The 12,716-nt window shown below is 44.1% G+C and overlaps 1 long non-coding RNA gene across 1 annotated transcript in view; it reads right to left on the minus strand.

Annotated features, from left to right (window-relative positions):
* LOC141141455 (uncharacterized) overlaps positions 1 to 12,716 on the minus strand; it is a 47,031-nt gene that overhangs the window by 24,763 nt on the left and 9,552 nt on the right. The window contains exon 3 of the long non-coding RNA XR_012244089.1: positions 2,701 to 2,787. This is a non-coding gene — a long non-coding RNA (uncharacterized lncRNA). The remainder of the gene's footprint in view (positions 1 to 2,700; positions 2,788 to 12,716) is intronic.

The following is a 12,716-nucleotide window of genomic DNA, read 5'->3' on the forward strand; positions in this document are numbered from 1 at the left end:
AAACAAAACAAAAAAACACACACACACCTTTTCAGGTCACATTTTGAAAAAAACATTTTTTTTTACTTTCTGCTATAATATATATCGAAAAAAAATCTTCTATATATTTTTTGGTAAAAAAAAAATTCCAATAAGTGAACATTGATTGGTTTGCGCAAAAGTTATAGCGTTTACAAAATAGGGGATAGATTTAGGGACTTCATTTTTTTTCTTATTGCTTTTACTGGTAATGGCAGCGATCAGTGATTTTTAGTGGGACTGCGACATTGCGGTGGACAAATCTGACCCTAAGTGACACCCATACAGTGATTGGTGCTAAAAAACAAAAAATGCACTGATCAATGTATAAATTACACTGGCAGGGAAGGGGTTAACACTAACGGCGATCAAAGGGTTAACAGTGTTCCCTGGGTGTGTGTGTGTGTGTGTGTGTGTGTGTGTGTGTGTGTGTGTGTGTGTGGGTGTGGTGGTGGTGGTGGTGGGGTTAGCTAACTGGGACAATACAGAGATTGCTGTTCCTGTTCACTGGGAACAGCAGATCTCCATGGTGTCCTGTCAGAACGGGGATCTGCCTTGTTTACATAGGCTGATCCCCGTTCTGCCTTGCTGTACCGCGATCGTGGCTGGCCAGCAGACCTATAGTCTGCCGGACCCACGAACACACCTCCACGCCCACAGCATCTCATGCACCAAACCCTGTACAGGTACATTGTTTCGCACAGCTGGGCCGCCCTGCTGCCGTATATGTGCAGAGGGCGGTCCAGAAGTGGTTAAGTCCATCTAAAGCCTATAATTTTTCTTCCTCTCAGAGTAATAAACAGGCATTTTTAAAAGAAAGTCAACATTTAAAATGTATTTAAAAATGTGAGTTACCTCTTTATAAGTCGTAACTTACTAGCAAGGTGCAGGAGAAATCTAGCTTCCCAGCTGTAATTCTCCTGCACCCTACAAGTGGAGGAGGGGATGGGAGGAACTGAGCAGGGCTTTTACCTTACCATTAGGAGGTTAGGAAAATAAAGTAAATGTGCAGTCAATTGATCTAAAGGGCTGTGGGCAGAGCTAGGCATATCAAAAAAACATACCAGCACTTAAGCAGCTACAGCACGAGTAAGGGTGACAACACAGTGATTGTGTTTTAATAGCAATGTCACCCATTAAAAGAAGTGTCTATCCAATGGATCTACTGGCAGGACCAACGCGTATTTACAGAAAAAAAAAAAATAACAAAAAACACACAAAAGATTCAGATCCTACATATATTATAAGATTTTATAGGTTGACCATAGTTCTATTTTAACCACTTCCATACCACGCCTATTCTGGCACTCCTCTCCTGCATGTAAAATCATCATTTTTTTGCTAGAAAATTACCCAGATTATAGAATTTTATATATATATATACATATACACATATACATACATACATACATACATACATACATACATACATACATATATATATATATATATATATATATATATATATATATATATATATATATATACACACACATACATACATATATATATATATATATATATATATATATATATATATATATATATATATATATATATATATATATATATACACACACACACACATATATATATACACACACACACACACAAATTTTTAGCAGAGACCCCAAGGAATAAAATGGCGTTGGAACTTTTTTTATTTTACACGGTATTTGCGCAGCAAATTTTTCAAACGTGTTTTTTTGAAAAAAAAAAAAAACCTGTCCTATGAATAAAAAAGAATAAAAGTTTTGTTTTTTTTAGTTTTAGTTTAATTTTTCTAGAATATAAAAGATGATGTTACGCCGAGTAAATTGATACCCAACATGTCACACTTTAGAATTGCGCACACTAGTGGAATGGTGCCAAATTTAGGTAATTAAAAATCTCCATAGGCGACGCCGCTTTAATTTTTTTTTTTTTTTTACAGGTTACCAGTTTAGCATTACACAGAAGAGGTCTTTGGCTAGAATTGTTGCTCTTGCTCTAACGATCGCGGCGATACCTCATGTGTGGTTTGAACACAGTTTATATGTATATGTGGGCACGATGTACGTATGCGTTCACTTCTGCTTTCGAGCACGTGGGGATGAGGGCGCTTTACTGTTTTTTTTTTGTTTAGTTATTTTATTTTTATTAAATTTTTTTTTTTTTTTTTTACACTTTCCCTTTGAATTTTTTTTTTTTTTTATCACATTGTAATAGGAATAGGGCATGACAGGTCCTCTTGATGGAGAGGTGTGGCGTCTATAAGACTCTCCACGCAGCTGAAAAGGCTGATATATACATGTAATATATAGATATATATTATCTCTGAAGGTCAAACAGACTGCCGGGGACCATGTGGCACATGGTATTCTCTATTGGGAAGTTCAGCCGCCAGCAGATTCCATTCGCTGGCTCGCCAATTGCACAGGCGAGCCAGTAGAAGCAGCGGAGGCTGGCGACAGGAGGAACGTCAAGCGGCTGAACAGGTGCAGGGAATAGCTGGCAGGAAAAAAAATAAAAATAATATCTGATGGATTCCTGTAGCTGCAGGCTTCATTCAGATATCTCCACTAAAAGTCCAGGACGCCATATGACGGCCATGGGCTGGAAGTAGTTAAGAAATATACCAAACTGTGGCAGTGTAGACAAAAAAGAAAAAAAAAAAAAGGATAGATAGAAAGAGCATATTACCTCATTCATGACTGTATCTGCTCCTATGATGTAGTCTGTATGGGGCCTCAAACCAGCTAATGCTGCAGGAGAGTTTGGTTCCACTTACTTGAGAAAGCATAAAAATAAAAGGTTAAAAAGGTTCTCACATTAAAAAAAATAAAAAAATAAAATCAAAGCCCCACTGAACCCTCAGTTTAAATCAGCTAAATACATTTCATGTGCACCTAAATAAAAGGGTGTGCGGCATCTTACAGTTTTTTCTTTCTAAAGAAGCCATTTGAGTATAAAAGGCAGCAGCTGCAGACTAGCACTTCCACTACTGGGTCAGAGCTATAGCTCTCTAATCAGTAAAACATATGCCCCTTGCTGATTGGACAGCTCTAGCTCAGCAGGGGATGGGTCGCTCTCCTCAACATGCCGGACAAGCATTGTACAGAAAATCTACTGTAAGGCAAGGAACACATTTTGATTTTATGTACTGTATTTATCTAGTGTTAGCTGAAAGTTCAACTGGGCTTTAATTACTTCAATACCGGGCACCAGGGGCATTGCTAGGTCTACAAAAGATCTGGGGCTAGAGCCCATAGCAGCTTCATAAAGTCATACTTTACGCTTGGGCGGGCATACACATGTATATACAGTAATATACGTGTGTGTGTGTGTATATATCCCCAGAGAGCCCCCCCTTACATCAGATTCCCCAGAGAGCTTCCCCCTTGCATCAGGGTCCCCAGAGAGCCCCTCCTTACATTAGGGTCCCCAGAGAGCCTCCCTGTTAAAATAAGGGTCCCCAGAGAGCCTCTCCCTTGCATCAGGGTCCCCAGAGAAACCCTCCACTTACATCAGGGTCCTCAGAGAGCCCCCTTCCTCTTGGGGACACCTGCAGAGACTCGGGGCTATGGGCCCCAGATTCGGGGCTATAGCCCCAAAAGCCACCCCCTAGCGATGCCACTGCCGGGCACTTTCACCTCCTTCCTGTCCAGGCCACTTTTCAGCTTCCAGCGCTGTCACACTTTGAATTACAATTGCGATGTCATGTAACACTAAGAATAGTATAAACTCCCGCGCTTACGGTAAGAAAATACAAAACGTATATAAAGAACTGCAGCCTTTATCAATAAATCCACCCTAAGGTGAAAATAGAAAAACATAGGAAGAAAGGGATAGAAATGGCGCTGTTCTTACTTTAAGATGTTCCAGACCCTCTAATGCGTGAGGGATGCCTTGTGCTAGTATGTGCTAAAGTGCATAGGAAGTGCAAATGTGCAAAAAGAGTTAGCAGTACTGATATCTGAGTAATTATATGACAAAAAAACGTGCAAAAACACAAAAAAAAAAAAAAAAAAAAGCAAGAAATACAAAAAAAAACACTACCTAGTGTCCACACTGTTATAGGCTACTATATAGTGTGAGCCTCCTAATCAGAGGACCACCATCTAAAATGAATACTAGTGGAAAAAACAAAAAACAAAACCAAAAAAGATCTATCTATCTATCTATCTATCTATCTATCTATCTATCTATCTATCTATCTATCTATCTATCTATCTATCTTATATTCCTATGCAAAATCCACAAATGTAATCAGTGTATAATACTGCTATAGTGCTGAACTCAACATACATATAAAGTCCCTAGATACTGGTATACTACAAAATCCAAAATAAAGTGACAAAATGCTCCTTCAGATTGTTATTCGGTGCTTCTTTAAAAAGGCGCCCCATAGGAAATGCACTCACCGCTATTATTCACCCCACAAGGAGGTATTTCACTTTCACAGTATGAGCCACTGTGTAGCACTGGGTATCCACTGTGTAGCGGGGCTAACAGCATCATTGCATCACTTCCGGTTTTCGGACACAGGACAACAGGCTTTCCTATTCCGTATGCTACACAGTCTATCTCTCTCTCTATCTCTATCTCTATCTCTCTCTCATCACAAGGTACAGATGAGCTGTGATTGGCCCAGTCTGAACCATGTGATCGCAGCTAGCAGCACAATTGTATACAATGGATGGCTTGAAAGGAAGCCTTCCACTATGTACAACTGTCATGTGACCTGTTGTATTTGGTTACAGCAGTCACATGGTACCGGCAGCAAGCCAGTACAGTGATCAGTCATCGGCTGTGTCTGGTGGATGTAGCCGGTGACAGATTGCGCCGGGATCTGGGAGGGCGTCATACGACGTCCACCTGGATCGACGAGAGGTTCTCGCCAGCGCCATGCGTGAACCAGTTAAAACAACAAAAAATTAATTTGCTATATCCAACAACATATCAATTTTCTTCATTAGTTATACACAAGAGCTTGTTGAAAAGCTGCACTGAGAGAAATATGAAGGCCGTCATTTCTGATTGGGTTGCCTTCTTGTCTCTGGACAGCATACAGTACTTGCATGCAGCTAGTGAAATGAAGCTTTCTGATCTGCATACTTGTTCCAGGAAAGTAACAGTGGGATTTACTAAAACTGGAGTGTGCAAACTCTGGTACAGCTGTGCATCTAACTTCAGCCTGTTCAAATAAGCTTTTTAGTAAATTACCGCATAACACGCACCCCAATTTTAACCACTTCAGTACAGGGCACTTTACCCCCCTTCCTGCCCAGGCCAATTTTCAGCTTTCAGCGCTGTCGCACTTTGAATGACAATTGTGCGGTCATGCAACACTGTACCCAAATAATTTTGATAATTTTTTTCCACAAAAAGAGAGCTCTCTTTTGGTGGTATTTTATCACCTCTGCGTTTTTTTATTTTTTGCGCTATAAATAAACAAAAAATATTTTGTACTTTTTGCAATAATTTTTTTTTTTTTTAAAGAATTTAAAAAAAAAGGAAAATTTATTATCAAATACTTACCGTAATTTTCCTTTCCTGATGGACTCCATGGCAGCCTACGTGTGGGTTAACCCCGCCTCCTCTCCAATGCTATAGGACCCCATTCCCATAAATGAGTACTCACCACTAGCTACTGTGTTCCGTAACTAGCCTACTCTTTGACCAATGGGTGGGAACTCCGTCTGCCATGGAGTCCATCAGGAAAGGAAAATTACGGTAAGTATTTGAAATTTTCCTTTTTCCTGACAGACTCCATGGCAGCCTACGTGTGGGAAATAACTAGCCGACCACACGGATGGGTATGCTAAATCAAACAAAATTTTAATTTGTCCTATCGACCGATAGGATTCTCAAACCAAAGTCAACAGAGGATAATGAAGCAGGCTCAATACAGTAATGAGACATGAAAGTGTTGATAGAGGCCCATGAGGCTGCCTTGCAGATGGTGTCTGGGGCCACATGTCGAGCTGCCGCCCATGAAGCTGCCATTCCCCTGGTGGAGTGAGCTGTCACCGCCTGTGGAGGAGCAAAGCCCTTCGCCTTGTATGCTTGTTGAATAGTTTGAACAATCCAAGTAGCGAGTGTCCTAACTGAGGCTTTCTTTCCTTTGTTACTTCCTGAGTGTAAGATGAATAGATGGTCAGAACGTCTGAAGGGAGAAGTCACTCTCAGATATTCTTTAATTGTTTCTCCTACATCCAGAGGATGAACCTCGGAGGACTCCAGAGACCTAAACGTAGGAAGGACTATCTCTTGATTAACATGGAACACCGAGGACACTTTTGGGTTAGCACCCAGCATAGGGATAAGGACTACTCGATCCGGAAGAACGTTAAGAAGGGTTCTTTACAACCCAGAGAGCCAATCTCAGAAACTCTTTTTGCCGATGTGATGGCTACTAGAAAGACTACTTTAGCTGAGAAGTCCTTGATAGAGAGCGGGGAAGGCCCGGTAGTACTGAGTCCGGAGATTGAGTCCAGGACAAGTGGCAAGTCCCATTTGGGGAATCTGGATTTCCTTTGGGGCTTGAGCCTTGAAGCGCCATGAAAAAATTGCCGGATTAGTTGCCCAGGAGGACCCAGAGAAGGCCGACAGTGCAGAGACCTGAACCCTAAGCGAGCTGATGGATAATGGTAGATCTAAGCCCGTTTGAAGGAAGCTGAGTATATCTTGCACCCCCGGGTGTCTAAAAGACCTGCCGCTAGAAGAGCAAAAATCCACAAATTTGGACCAGATCCTACTGTAAACTTTATTTGTGCTGGATCTTCTTGAACTCATGAGGGTTGATATTACTGTAGGAGCGCAGCCAAGGGAGATTAGCCTCTCCCTCTCAAGAACCAGACCATCAGTCTCAGCACTGCTGGACACGGGTGCAGGACTGACCCCTGAGAAAGAAGGTCCGGCCTGAGAGGGAGAGGCACCGGGTCCCTGAAGCTGAGTTGGACAAGGAGAGGGAACCAGGGCCTGTTCGGCCAGTATGGAGCTATCATCAACACTTTGTCCGTTTCTGAACAGAGTCTCTGCAGGAATCTCAAGATGACTGGAAGCGGCGGGAAGGCGTATGCCTTGCTGAACTTCCAAAGATCCGTCAGTGCATCTGACCCGAGAGCCTGACTGCAACGGCCTCTAGTGTAAAATTTCTCCAGCTTGAAGTTGTGGCGAGAGGCGAACAGATCTACCTCGGGGTTGATCCCTAGAGAGGAGACCCATCTGAACGTTTCCATATGAAGGGACCACTCATTGTTGTCCAGTTCGGTGCGTGAAAGGAAGTCCGCTTGAGAATTCTGGACTCCTGGGATGAACACTGCCGAGATATTGCAAAGGTTTTTCTGCGCCCACTGTGAAGGAATGTGATGTAGATAATAATAATAATAATCTGAAAATGTCTATTTTCTTATGTGTATACATATTTTTCTCCTTACTCATTATATAAGTATACAGATTAGCTCTGTTCCTATATTTTCTCAAGATGGCGGGTACCCCCTACATCCCACACATCAGAAGAACGCGAAACTAAAGATAAAACCAAGGACAGCCAAACCTCGTTATGAAGATTCTCCATCTTCTTTTCTATCTTAACCAATGAGATGTACCTATTAGACTAACATAGCAATGACGTATTTTTGTGTATAAAACATTAGCACCGCCTTGAATAAATTAGAAGTGTAAGAAGTAACGGTGCTGAGCGTGTCTCAGAGTGTTTACTTTTATATGCATGCATATCCACACTTTCCAATTAGAGACAGCAGCAGATAACCTTGGGCTCGATTGGAGCTCTTAATCATTTCCATAACAGATGGTGCCGAAACCTGGGACCTCAGGCTACAGTCGAAGCCATACCGCGATAAGCATTCGAGCGTTAATTGAAAGATGAGAGGGGGTTTGCGCAGCCCTAACAGTACCAGTAAGTCTTCTTTATATTCTTACCACTGTACGACTTTCTTATCTTTCGGTTGACGGCTGGATTCTGTCGGTATGCTGAGACTGTCTTAGAGGCAGGTATTTCCTCGCCTGAGGTTGTTTTAACGAACCTGCCAATGGGTTTCTGCTGTCTGTATTTGTTCACTGTCTGCCATTCTTTGGGCTACGAAACTCAGCAGTCTAAAAGTGCTACATGTGTGCCCTCACCCCCAGATGAGCTGTCGGCCTCTGGGAGTAACTGTAATGACGGCCTTTAACTGGGTTTAAGGGGAGTTGTCTGCCCCTGAGGTTATCTTAGCCTGCTGAAATTTTGCAGTTCGAAGAGTGGCAGGTGTAATGTCCTGTCGTGAGTGTATTTGTGGTTTACTGTTTGCTATACACGAGAGGGGTTGGGGAATGGTTAAGGTCGGAGGGGGGGCTGCCCGGGGGATCTGTTGGGTCGCGGGCCGTTGCTCCCCACTACCCCTGACGTGTTTGTTCTTGTTCTGAGATTAACCGTACATTACAGGGTTATAGCAGACAGTAGCAACTAGAAGCGCAGTCTTATGTGCCCCCACCCAAGGAATTTGATAAGAACACTGAGAAAGAATATTAACCCCTTGGTTGTACGTATTCTCCTCTCAAGCCGTTAGCCGAGAAACAGAGAGAGAAAAGAATGTGATAGTGAAGAGGGGATAAGATGTTGAAATAGTTAATAAAGTTGAAAGAAGTGGCGAAAGTTATATTGCTAAAGAAACAGGGAGAAAAATCCTGTGTGATAAAGAAAATTGGATAAAGGAAGTTAAGAAAGATGGCGATTGTATTATGTATGTGTATCACAGAGTTGAGGATACAGTATGTGAAATTACCACGCTATGTTGGAACTTGAAACAAAAGGAGGGGAGGGACAGCACTGCCCTCCGTCTAACAACCACTCCTTTCTCACCACCCAAGCACAACCCACTGTGACAACTCAGCCCGGCGGCCATCTTAGTGCACCCATGCCTTCACTTTCTACCCAGCCCAGTGCACTTCCTGCCGGCGGCCATCTTGGTACACCCAGTGAGCTTAAACAGCCTGTACCCAGCCCTCCCTGTTTTAAACCAGGATGGTTCATACCACACACCTGTCTTCCCCAATACGGAAGCATCACATTCCCAGGCCGGATATGTTAATGATGAAGAAGCGTCTGAGTGGGAAGCCCAACAGCAGGCAGCAAGGCCACCCACTGATTTAACCCCCAAGCCGGCTCCAGACTCACAGTTCCGAGAGGATCTCAAACACATGCTGGCAACAGTAAAGAACAGTGCCCCTTGCCAGCCCCCGCCCCAACAACAGTCTCGGTTACCAGAAGGGGCACCAGTGATGTATGTCGCTTTTACTCCATCACAAGCAGCGGCCTTAGTGACAAGTCTGCCTGACCCAGAGAAGCAGCCAATTCCCTTCTACCACAGGATAGTGCAGATACAAGAAACTTACTCAGCTGTCTGGAGAGACTTGATCAGCCTATGCCAAATCAAAGCAGGATATGTCTTTTGTCCAGTTATGCAGACAGCCTTCAATGATGCCTGCCTGACAAGTGCCACTTCCTACACCTCAGGCGTGGAGTTCTGTGCACAACTCCAGGACTGGGCAAAGGAGAAGTTGACGGATCAGACCACCACAATCCAAGATATTACCCAAGATAAAGGGGAGTCTGTGAAGAAGTATCATGCTACACTCGTACAGGCTTTTGATGATCTGAGTTTCTCCCACTATGAAAAGAGACACACACGTTTCCTGCGTGGGAATGGATGGGGTGCCCCGCTCCAGTCCACTTCCTGATTTGGTTGCCAGATTTGTGGTGTCCTCTACATGTCCCTTGAATCTACTAGGAGCTGATGTGTTGTCCAGACTACAGGCCTCAATCAGGACACGCCTGAAGGGGGGATGAAGTTACATACTCCCCTATCTTTAGAAGACTAATCTGCTTTGTGTTCTCTGCCTCTCCTGATGACACTTAATGAAGCGAAAACTTCAAGTTCAATACTGCAGGAAGTACTTGACAGAATCCCTGCGTGCCTATGGTCCACAGGACCGGAAGACAACGGTCACTTAAAGGTGCCACCAGTTTCAGTCAAGCTAAAAGAGGGCGCTTCATTGCCCCGGAAACCACAATAACCCCAAGAAGAGAACCCCTAAAGAAGAACCAGGTACCTGCTGTGGATGCCTTTGACTGCAAAATACCTCACAGAGGTGGACCTTACAAACGTTTTCTTCAGTGTCCACCCTCATCCCTCCTGCTGGTACCTTTTCGCATTCATCCACGGAAAGAAACGGCAACATACCTAAACAGTTGTGCCACAAGCGGCACAGAACTTTCCAAGCCAGTTTGCAAAAGCTATGGCTATCATCCTTGACACATGACAAGAGGAACACCCGGAAGTGATTCTCTTCCAACATGTTGATGACCTTCTCCTTTGTGCAGCTGACTTACCCCCTGTTGAAGTCACCTCAGAAAGCCTGTTGTGCTATCTTGCCAACCAGGGCTGCAGAGCCTCAAAGCCCAAATTGCAGTGGTGCTCAACACCTGTCATTTTCCTTGGACTAATTTTCTAGTGCAGAGCATGGATTCCAGAAGCCTTCCTACTGATGCTCTGCAATCAGACCCTTCCAGATGTCTCCTGAAGAAATATCTAAGTTTGAGGCCCTTAAGTGCGCCACCCCCGGCGCTAGGGCTCCCAGCCTACGACAAAACGCTCAAGCTCATTGTATCCAAATGTCTGGGACATGCTGCAGGTGTACTCACCCAATCACACAGCATCAGCCTACGCCCCATAGGATATTATTCCTGTCGGCTGGATGCGGTAGCAAGAGGAGGCCTATTGTGTCTGCGAGCTGACTTTGCTACACAAACCTTGCTTGACAAAACTTTGAACTTGGTCCTCGGACACTGCCTCGTTCTGCTTACTCCCCATGACGTTGTTGCCATATTCAACCAAGATCCAGCCGAAACACTTGTCCACTACCAGACACTTGAGACTCCTGTGTTCCCTCCTACTGGACAGCATTACTCTATTAAGTTGTCAAACACTGAACCCTACCACCCTTCTTCCACTTCTCGAGGGGGGAAAGGAGGAGGAGGAGTAGAGTCTTGACTTGTCACCCCATGACCACACAGGACACGCGGTCACCACTGAAAACACTGTTCTACAAGCTGAAGCCTTACCACCGGTGATGTCTGCACAGGAGGCAGAGCTGTAAGCACTTACTACAGCACGTAAATGGGCAGAGGGAAAAAGAGCCAACATTCATATTGACTCAAGATATGCTTTCAGCATTGCCCATGATTATGGTGTTATCTAGGACAGAGGATTCCTGACGGCTGCAGGAACACCTGTGAAAAATTGATGCCTTGCTTCTCCCAACCCAAGTGACTATTCTGAGTAAAGCACACAACAAAATGAACTCAAAGGAAGCTTAAGGCAATCATCTAGCCAATTCAGCTGCCAAACAGACAGCTGGTGGTCCACGGGAAGTGGACAGCAGGGTGGTAGAAGAAGACCACCCTGTGCTTACCTTACAGACTTTCCCAGTGGACAGAGTTTATCTAAAAGAACTACAGGAAACAACAAATCCGGTTAAGAAGGAAAGCTGGAAACGGAGAGGAGCAACTCTCAGAAATGGACTATTCGAGTGCAACAAGAAGCCTTGTCTACCCAGGAGTATGTACCCAGCCGTGGTGCAATGGGCACATGGAGCTGCCCACTTGACAAAGACTTTTATGAACTCTCTTATCAACAAGTGTTGCACCAAGAGTTACTCCACTGACCGACAACTTCTGCAGATAATGCATTATCTGCACCAAATGTAGGACGCACAGAAAAAAAACACAGAAGAAGCACCTGGCAAAAGCCCTATACCCCATTCCAGAGGATGCAAATTGATCATTCTAAAGTGCCAAGAAGTGGCAGATTCGAAAACGCCCTAGTGGAAGTGGTCATGACTGCCAGGACCACAGCTAAGAAACTACTGCGTGAGATAGTATGTAGATTTGGGGTCCCAGAGGTGATATTGAGAGATCAGGGCCCAGCCTTAACAGCAACCCTTACTAAAGAGATTTGGGCAGCACTGGGGGTTCAGTTGGCACTACACATCCCATACCACCCTCAAAGTAGCGGGAAGGTAGAAAGGATGAATGGGACACTAAAAACAGGATGTTAAAGATGGCCCAAGAGACTAACATGAGTTGGCCAGACAGTTAGCCCATTGCCCTGTTCAGTGTCAGACACACCCCCAGGGGAAACATGCCCTATCCCCTTATGAAATTTTGTTTGGTTCAGCTCCCAGACTTGGTTGTTACTTTCCACAACAGTTACAGTCTGATGTGTTGACTAATTATGTAACCACTTTATCACGAGAATTAACCTGAATGCATGTCCAGATGTTTTCTTCCATTCCAGATCCTGAATTAGATACAGGAACACACCAACTACTGTCTGGAGATCCTTGAGCCAAGATATGATGGTCCATTCCAAGTTTTGCTGACCACAGCCACCTCAGTCAAGTTGGCCAGGAAGAACACCTGAATGCACGCTTATCACTGCAGGAGAGCGTGTTTTCGGGTGCTGCATATCCTTTTTCAGTTTGATCTAGAGGGAATCTGGACCAGTGAATGTGCCTTTGCAAAGGTCATTATGCCCCCCCATATCCTAACCGAAGATACCCCTGATACATACACTGACCCAGCACACAGTCAGAGGAGGAAGCGAGCAGCTCTCTCCGGAAGCTTTGACCCTCATGTATACATAGATGTCATA

Source organism: Aquarana catesbeiana, linkage group LG04 (genome assembly GCF_042186555.1).
Source record: "Aquarana catesbeiana isolate 2022-GZ linkage group LG04, ASM4218655v1, whole genome shotgun sequence".
NCBI lineage: Eukaryota > Metazoa > Chordata > Amphibia > Anura > Ranidae > Aquarana > Aquarana catesbeiana.